Genomic DNA, 8,912 nt, shown 5'->3' on the forward strand with positions numbered 1-8,912 from the left:
TAGGAAAAAATGACTCTTACTAAGATCCATCTGCATGGCATGGAGCCTGTGAAAGTGTATTTGAGAAAAAAAAGTTCTCATGGCACAATAACTGTCCTCTTAGACATATACTGGTTGAGTCCTTTTAAAAGTGGCCCTGTGGACACAGAGTACACGTGTTTCACGGGGCCTCTTTTAAAAGACTCACCGTGTGTGGTGTGTGTGTGTGTGTGTGAAGAGTGGGCTCTCAAAGACATGTGGAGCCTCTTTTCTACTTTCCCATCCACAGGTAAAGCCACTGTCCCCAGGTGCATTTTATCATGAGTAGAAAGAGGAGGTTGACAACTCCACTGTCACTTTAAGGGCAATGTCAGAACGCTTTTAGAATCACGCAACAGGTCCCTCCTGCTCATGCAAGGGAGAAATATCCCTGCATTGTATCTGCGTCATATTAAAGGCCGATTAATCTCTCCTAATCAGAGGCCTAGCCCATGACTCATGCAAATAGGGGCTTGTGAACTTGCTGGGATAGTTTATGGGACGCCTCTTTCCTAGTGATGTATAGTCAACAAAGTAACTCTTGTTTATATAAGGTCTCTGGGAAGCTTGCAGTGTTGACAATGTTCTCTAGTGGCTGGAAACATTTTGCCATTTCTTCCTGTATTCCGTCTGGAGCTTGTTCTTATAACTGCTGGTGCCATTAAAAATAAAACCATGGTAAGCAGAGACAAGAATATATCATGCTACAAAATGGAGAAAAGACCCCCCCCCAAGTGTCCCTATTTTCCAGGGGTGTCCCTGATTTAGAGAAGCAGTCCCGGTTTCTGATTTGATCCTGGAATGTCCCACTTTTCCTTAGGATGTCCCTATTTTTATGGTAGAAATGTTGGAGGGTATGGAGTTATCCGACCCATGAGCCATCTGAAGACAACCCTGTATAGGGAAGTGGGTTTTTAATTTTTTTAAAAAAACGTTCCTTTCCAAGATGGCACTGAAAGTGAAGAAGGAGGCTATCCCTGCCAATACTGAGGCAAATCCAAAGGCTGAAAGCCAAAAAGGCAGTCCTGAAAGGCGTCCACAGACACAAGAAGAAGAAGATCTGGACATCCCCTACCTTCCAAAGGCTGAAAACCTGAGGTTACGGAGGCAGCCAAGTATCCCAGGAAGAACACACCAAGGAGGAACAAGTTACCACTATGTCATCATCAAGTTCCCCTGACCACTGAATCATCCATGAAGAATATTGAAGACAACAAACCTCGTGTTCATCATGGACATGAAAGCAAACAAGCACCATATCAAGCAGGCTGTCAAAAAGCTCTACGACATTGACATGGCAAAGGTCAACAAACTCATCAGGCCTGACGGTGAAGAAAGCCTATGTCCGCCTTGCTCCAGACTATGTCGTGCTAGATGTTGCCAACAAGGTTGGTATCATCTAAGTGGCCCTTTGCCAGCATTGTATGAAAAGACCTCCACCTCTGAATGCATTTTGTACAAAATGTGGCCTCTAGACTCCTGAGTCCTCAGGATCATTAAAGGCCACACACCATGTAATTCCACCAGTATCTGTAAAAGGATTTTGCAATAAATTGCATCTTGGGCTCCATTAAAAAAAAAAAAAAAACCCTCTTCAGTTTGCTTTCAGCTCAGTTAATTGTCAAGGGCAATGTCCATTTGGTCAGCGGTGAACGGACAAGAAGTAAAGTGAAAAATTACTCAGTGTCAATTTGGCACTCCACATGTCAAATATCAAACCATTTTTAGAATCCTTTTATGGATAGATGACATTTCAATGGAAATAAATGGGTACAGCATCCCATTGTCCTTGTCAAAACACCATCCAGTCCTCTGGGGCAAAAAAACAGTCAATTATCAGATAATCAGATAAAAGAGAATATTACCTCAAAGACACTTTCCCATCTGTGGGACTGATCTGGAAACCTGGTGAAGGGCAGGAAGCAACACTTGGGAGGAGGGACCTGGAGTCATAAACAACTGGCAAAAAAGGTTAAGCAAACCAGCCAGGGAGTATAGTTAAGGGATGATCCACACAATCAAAAGTGGTCCTTCTGTTTGTGACTTTAGAATAAACCAATTACGTTGTCTGTTTGGTGAATGATGCAAAACTAGACAAAGTCTCTACTTTAGAAGCCCTGGGAGATTTATTGGGCTGCGCTACATAAAGGCTCAGAGGATGGAAGGTATGGTTTGTACTGTTGCAATGCCTCCCTTGGAAAAAAACCATCATCAAGCCTCCTGTGCTAAATGTATCCAATTAGATTTCTCCAACCTAATCTATAAATCTACTGGAGAGATCCCAAGCTTCATGGGTGTATTTAAATCATGCTGCTATCCCAGGTATGTCCAACTCCCAAGAGACTGTGATCTATTCCCACTATATAAAAAACTGGCAGTGATCTACCCATTGGATTGACCAAAGTTGTTGAGCTTTTTTGGGGGTAGACTTCACCATAGTTGTTGTTTTTCTTGGGAGGGGGGATCGGGATCAATCTGGATCACACAATCGACCAGGATTGACCAGGGACGCCCTCAATCGCCAGTAGATCGCGATCGACCAGTTGGACATGCCTGGTCTAAATACCTGAAAGTTTCTGATTTCCTGGCTATTCCATGAGCATTCCAAATGAAAAGGGCCACATCCACACCATTTGTTAAAGCAGTATCACACCACTTTAAACAGGCATGGCTTCCCCCAAATAATTTTGGGACTTTTAAGTTTGTTAAGGGTGCTACAAATTGTTAGGAGAACCTTATTCATTTCACAAAGCTGCAATTCCCAGAGTTTCCTATGGAGAGGGATAGGTTGTTAAGACACTCTGGGAACTGTAGCTGTGAGAGTGAATTGGGGTATCCTAACAACTCTTAGAGGGATGCGGTGGTGCTGTGGGTTAAACCATAGAGCCTAGGGCTTGCAGATCAGAAGGTTGGTGGTTTGAATCCCTGTGACGGGGTGAGCTCCCGTTGCTCGGTCCCTGCTCCTGCCAACCTAGCAGTTCAAAAGCACGAAGTGCAAGTAGATAAATAGGTGCCGCTCCAATGGGAAGGTAAACGGCGTTTCCGTGAGCTGCTCTGGTTCTCCAGAAGCGGCTTAGTCATGCTGACCACATGACCCGGAGGCTGTACTCCAGCTCCCTTGGCCAGTAAAGTGAGATGAGTGCCGCAACCCCAGATTCGTCTGCGACTTGACCTTATGGTCAGGGGTCCCTTTACCTTTACCTAACAACTCTTAGCAACCTTAGCAAACAGAAACCAATATTATTTGGGGGAAGCCATCTCTGTATAGAGTGGTATCATACTGCTTTAATTGCATTGCGTAGATGTGACCTAAGTGTGGTTAGCAGGCAAGGCAAGGCATGGAAAAGCAGACCTTGGTATTGACCAGCCACTTGGAGGGGAATCCATAGCCTCAAATTAAATTTCCACTCCATTTCTAAAATGGATTTCCCATGGAAAGAATACAAAACTCTTTATTCACTTTCAGAGTTTTGAAAAGTACTTCTGAGCCCCTGGGTATTTTGCAATTGCTGTTTCCCCCTCCCCTTGTTGTTTGCTTCTCTGTCTCTTCTGATTTCTCTCAGATTTTTTTTCTATTGCTGCTGTTTACTGATTTGTACAAACTTAATTGTTTTTTGTATTTCCCTGTTGCATCTTTCCCCTGCCTACATTTCTACAAGTTGTTTTACATGTAGCTATCAGTGCGATTCATGTTCTTGTTCAATTCCAATCTTTGTATGCAAGATAAATAAGCAAGGAAATTCTTCAGTCTCTCTCTCTCTCTCTCTCTCTCTCTCAAAATGCAATATGTTCCAATTGTCTTTTTGACTGACTTTGCAAGGCTGAAATGTGAGGCTAGATTAATTTAATTTTTCTTTTGTTCCAAGTTTTGAACAATCTCACTTACTGTATATTAACAGCTCAAAAAAGAAAATATGTAAGCAACATTACTTTTAGACAAAACGAGAAAAGCAATTATCTCTTTTGCTGCCATACTCTCTCAACTTCTACATTAACAAGAAAAGGTCCTCATTTGAAATAACGCTTGTCTTAGACCAAACCAATCCCAGAAGGATCAGAGTCTTTCCACACAACTAATGAATTGTATTCCACATTCACATTTGTTTTTCATTTTCTGCACACAGTCTGCATGTCTTCTGTCAAGAGAGAGCTTCCACCACAGAGGCATCACATTTTCCCAACACACACACTTGATATCCGGATACATCAAGCCTGGATAATAGTGCAGAAATAGAATTTGGCATGCAATAAGTCACAATGGAGGCTGACAATGGACCAACAGCAGACAGAGCCAGAGCCAATGACAGGCAGAGCCAAGTAGGTCTGGTTTGGTTTTCATTCTCTTCCCTGCAGAATTGTACAAGGGCAACACTGAGACTAAGGCAGAGGCAGCTGACATGCTGTGACATCCTCGGACTGCAAGTAGGAAGGCAGGCAAGTGGGGCCTGGCAGAGCAGACTGAAGTTGGTGGGGGAAGTGTCCCCCATTTGCCCTTATGGATCAACCTTAATTGATATGTGTTGGTGGGGAATCTTTTAACAAATTGCATCCAACAGGAAGGGGATGGTTAAGCATGGGCGATAGTAAGATTGGTTCAATACATGGATGGAATACTCAGAAGGTAAGATAACTTTCTGTATTAAAGCCAAAGAGAAATACTATTTATTATTATTGTATAAAGCTGCAATACTGTACCCATTTATCCGGGCTAGGCTGGGCTTGTCAATCACCAGTGAGGCTTATGCATAGACACTCCAGGGAGTGCATTGACTGCATACAGTCTATACAAGAGTATTGATACTTTCCTATCTCTGTTAGAAATGCCTTACCTAGTCACTCTGCTAGTTTAGAAGGTCATTTGATGAACAGCCAAATGCAACCCTATACAGTGGTACCTCAGGTTACATACGCTTCAGGTTACAAACTCCGCTAACCCAGAAATAATGCTTCAGGTTAAGAAGTTGGCTTCAGGATAAGAACAGAAATTGGTGGCACAGCGGCAGCGGGAGGTCCCATTAGCTAAAGTGATGCTTCAGGTTAAGAACAGTTTCAGGTTAAGAACGGATCTCCGGAACAAATTAAGTTCTTAACCCGAGGTACCACTGCAATATATTTCATAGAAACTGGTACGCCTTTTATACTTACAAAGAACAGCTCGTCATATTGAGGTCGGAGGTGCAAGCAACATAGACAACCCTTTGCACATAGGCATGTGGCTTCACAACTGCAGTTCAATCTTCTTCAAATCATGCATTTTCCTTTTTTTATAATATAAAGAAGATAATGGAATTGAGGTGCATTTTTCCTCCTACTAGATCCACCTGAATTTGAAGGAACTGGCTGATAAAGGCTGCAACCACTGACCTGGAAATAAGTTCCACTGAACTCAATAGCGCTTATTCTTGAGCAGATATGTCTAGGATTACACCACAGGTAAATGTTAGTTGGAGATCAGAACATCAGGGATAGGAGAGAAATCCAGTTTGGTTCACATTTAAAGACAAGCCAATTAATTTGTACTTTTTGAAAGAAGATGTGAATGGAAACACGACCATCCCTCAATATTCGGTTTCCCATATTTTGCAGTGAAATTTATTATTATTAGTAGTATATTCCAGCCAAGTAGTAGTACTAGTAGTAATAATAATTTTTATACCCATTCACTCACAGTTTACAATATAGAAAACACAAAAATACATACTACGGTAACAAACAAAAACAATCTCCCTCCCCCATTTAAAATGCCATAGATTGTTTAATTAGCCAAAGGTCTGGGAGGACAGGAATGTTTTTGCCTGGTACCAAAATATGTAATGAAGGCACCAGGTCACCAGGTGAGCGTCCCTGGGGAGAGCATTTCACAAGTGGGGAGCCACTGTAGAAAAGGCCCATTCTTGTATTGCCGCCCTCTGGATCTCTCGTGGAGGAGGCACAAAGAGAAGGGCCTCAGATGATGATTGCAGGGTCTGGGTCAGTTCATATGGGGAGAGGCGGTCCTTAGGTTTGCAGTCCTGAGCTACTTAAGGCTTCATAGGTCAAACCCAGCACTTTGAATGGAGCCCAGAAACGAATAGGCAGCCATTGCAGTTGGAACAGGATTGGCGTTATATGCTTGCCCCATTGAGCATCCAGGCTGCTGAATTCTTTACCAGCTGAAGTTTCTGACCCATCTTCAGAGGCAGGCCCCACATAAATGCACTTGTGGGCTCACAGTGCTTTATAAATAGATGAGAATGGTGATTGTATTCAATGGGGTTAACTTTCAGGTAAGTGTGCATAGGATTACATCCTACAGTAGAGTTGGCCAACTTTTCAAAATGAACACTTTAAATTGAACCCAGCAGCAGACTGGTTTCCCAAAGGATAATTCCATGCACATCAGCAAATTTTTATTTGAACTTAAATAAGTGAAAGTTAGAAAACTATTCCAAGCTCACCTCAGGTGAACTACCCAAGTTCTTCAGGATGATGACAGCGGTGGAGGTGGGGGAGAAATATTTGCTGGTGAAATATTTGGTGAAACTAAGCGAGCCTGGATCTGGTCGGTGCCTGAATAGAAGTCTGTCAGGAATGCAGCACACAGAACACCATGATATGTAAAAAGCACATAACAGAATATATATGAATATAAACATCCATTTTTTGACCCTACATTTCCAAAGAACATTGAGCCTGGTTCTAGCTAAACTGTCCTTTGACTCAAATATTACCCTAAAACAAATATTCTTTATTTCATTTTCCAGGCCGATGTGCTGATACCGGTAGTACTACCCACAAGGACATTGCCCCTTTCTGTGTGTGCTGGATGATTCTCTACTTGAGAATTCAGAAATGAGCATCCAGGGGTGTTTTCTGAACAGCTCCCCTCCTTTCCCTTGCCCTGATTTAAAGCTCTGTCATCGCAGCTTATGCATCAAGACAGAGAGCACAATTTTGTCGGGCTGATGAAGCTCCCCTTCTTGGGAAGAATCAAATCAGGCTGAGGTGTAATTCTACGAGGGAAGGTTATTAAATTAGGAGACATTTTCAGCTAACTGCGTAGTCTCTTATCAGTGTCTCACCTAGGCGCTCCAACACCCCTCAAGATGACATGAAAGACATTCAAGGGGGAAATGAAACTGAAATCAAAAGTCGAGCAAAAGGCTCCCCTCAAGATATATGCATGAGCTTTGTGAGTCATGATTCTCTCCTCATTTGCAAACGTATATGTCTAAAGCCACTCATTCCGAACAGAGTTATTCAAGACACTCTGACATAACTTAAATCAGAATTTAGCATCTGGAAACCTCTAATTGGCATTGCTCAGTATAGCTTTGCTGCTTTTAAAGATGATGTCAGTTACAACAGCGGAAAGACCCGGCTATATGTATTTTTATGCTTGCCACTTGGCAGTAACTCTATCCCACCCCCCACCCCCCAACTCTCTGTCTGATAATATATACTTTTTCTGTCAGTGTGTAATCCTGCCTGTTTGTGCATTTATTTCACCTGAGGCCACGGTTGCTTATAGTCGAGCTGGCTAATCAACAACACACCGTGTGTTAAGTCCCTAGATCTTGCCAAGTTCACAACAGCTGAGGATGATTATATTAGCAACTTGCTTCACTGAGACGCTTATCTTCGACATGCTGGAATTTCAGCGTGGAAAGGCTTTTTTGAGCCTCGCAAACTGCCTTTGCGAAAAATATGGAACCATCATCTTGTTTGCTTACATTCTTGCTTTCATTGGCTGTCTGCACCTTAGGGGTCTGAGGCTTACCTAGTTTTCTATGCAACTGAGGCAGTCAGCACAGTTGAAGCTCCACTGTGTCTCCTGTGTACAGCTGTAGGGTAGAAGCGAGTTTCTCTAGTTGCCAGCTTGCTTACCTATAGCTGGAGCTAGGAAAAGGTGATGTAAGTGAAGCCAACATCTAGAAACCCTTCCCCTGCACCAATGAGGCATGATAATTTTACCACTTGAAGCATAACCAGAAACTGTGTATTGACCACTATGAACAAATAAAGAAGCCTTCATCTCTCGACATGATTCATGTCCTTGGTGGGAAACAGAGGCGGCAACTTCTGAAGATCACTGAGGGGGCCTAATGCAATGTCCTGGTGTCGCTCTTTGTTTGGGCTCAACAATGGGGGGCAGCCCCCCCAAAAAAGATTGAGGGGGCCCAAAGAACCTCAGCCCCCTGGAGCTGGAGCCTATGGTGGGGAGGGTACGTGTGCTACATTACTTCTTATCCTTTTGACCTGAAATTCTCTCTAAAGTGTATTAGACGTTAGGGATATAGAAGAAGGGCTATGGCACAAGGAGGTCACTTATGCAACATAAAAGAAAGGACAAGAAAGGACAAATGTTTTCCCCAAATTTGCACAAGCTAATATATGTGCATAGATGGACATTTAGAAATAATTATTATAAATTTAACAGAAATACAATACAACTCACCATAGTGAGAAAGGCTGTTAACTTGCAAAGTTACTTTGAAAGAGAACTACTGTATATGAAAATGAGGTACCGGTGGTATTTGACTCCTACTGAGCTGGCAAAGGGACACGGGTGGCGCTGTGGGTTATACCACTGAGCCTCTTGGGCTTGCCAATCAGAAGGTTGGCGGTTTGAATCCCCGCAATGGGGTGAGCTCCCGTTGCTCGGTCCCTGCTCCTGCCTACCCAGCAGTTCGAAAGCACGTCAAAGTGCAAGTAGATAAATAGGTACCGCTTCGGCGGGAAGGTAAATGGCATTTCCATGTGCTGCTCTGGTTTGCCAAAAGTGGCTTAGTCACGCTGGCCACATGACCCGGAAGCTGAACACCGGCTCCCTTGGCCAATAAAGCAAGATGAGCGCCGCAACCCCAGAGTCGTCTGCGACTGGACCTAACGGTCAGGGGTCCCTTTACCTTTTA

At 43.2% G+C, this 8,912-nt stretch overlaps 1 pseudogene; it reads left to right on the top strand.

Annotated features, from left to right (window-relative positions):
* Positions 1 to 964: 964 nt before the first annotated feature.
* LOC117053030 lies at positions 965 to 1,478 on the top strand (annotated as a pseudogene).
* The last annotated feature ends 7,434 nt before the right edge of the window (positions 1,479 to 8,912 follow it).

The sequence above is a fragment of the Lacerta agilis genome, chromosome 9, assembly GCF_009819535.1.
Source record: "Lacerta agilis isolate rLacAgi1 chromosome 9, rLacAgi1.pri, whole genome shotgun sequence".
NCBI classification, from domain to species: Eukaryota; Metazoa; Chordata; class Lepidosauria; order Squamata; family Lacertidae; genus Lacerta; species Lacerta agilis.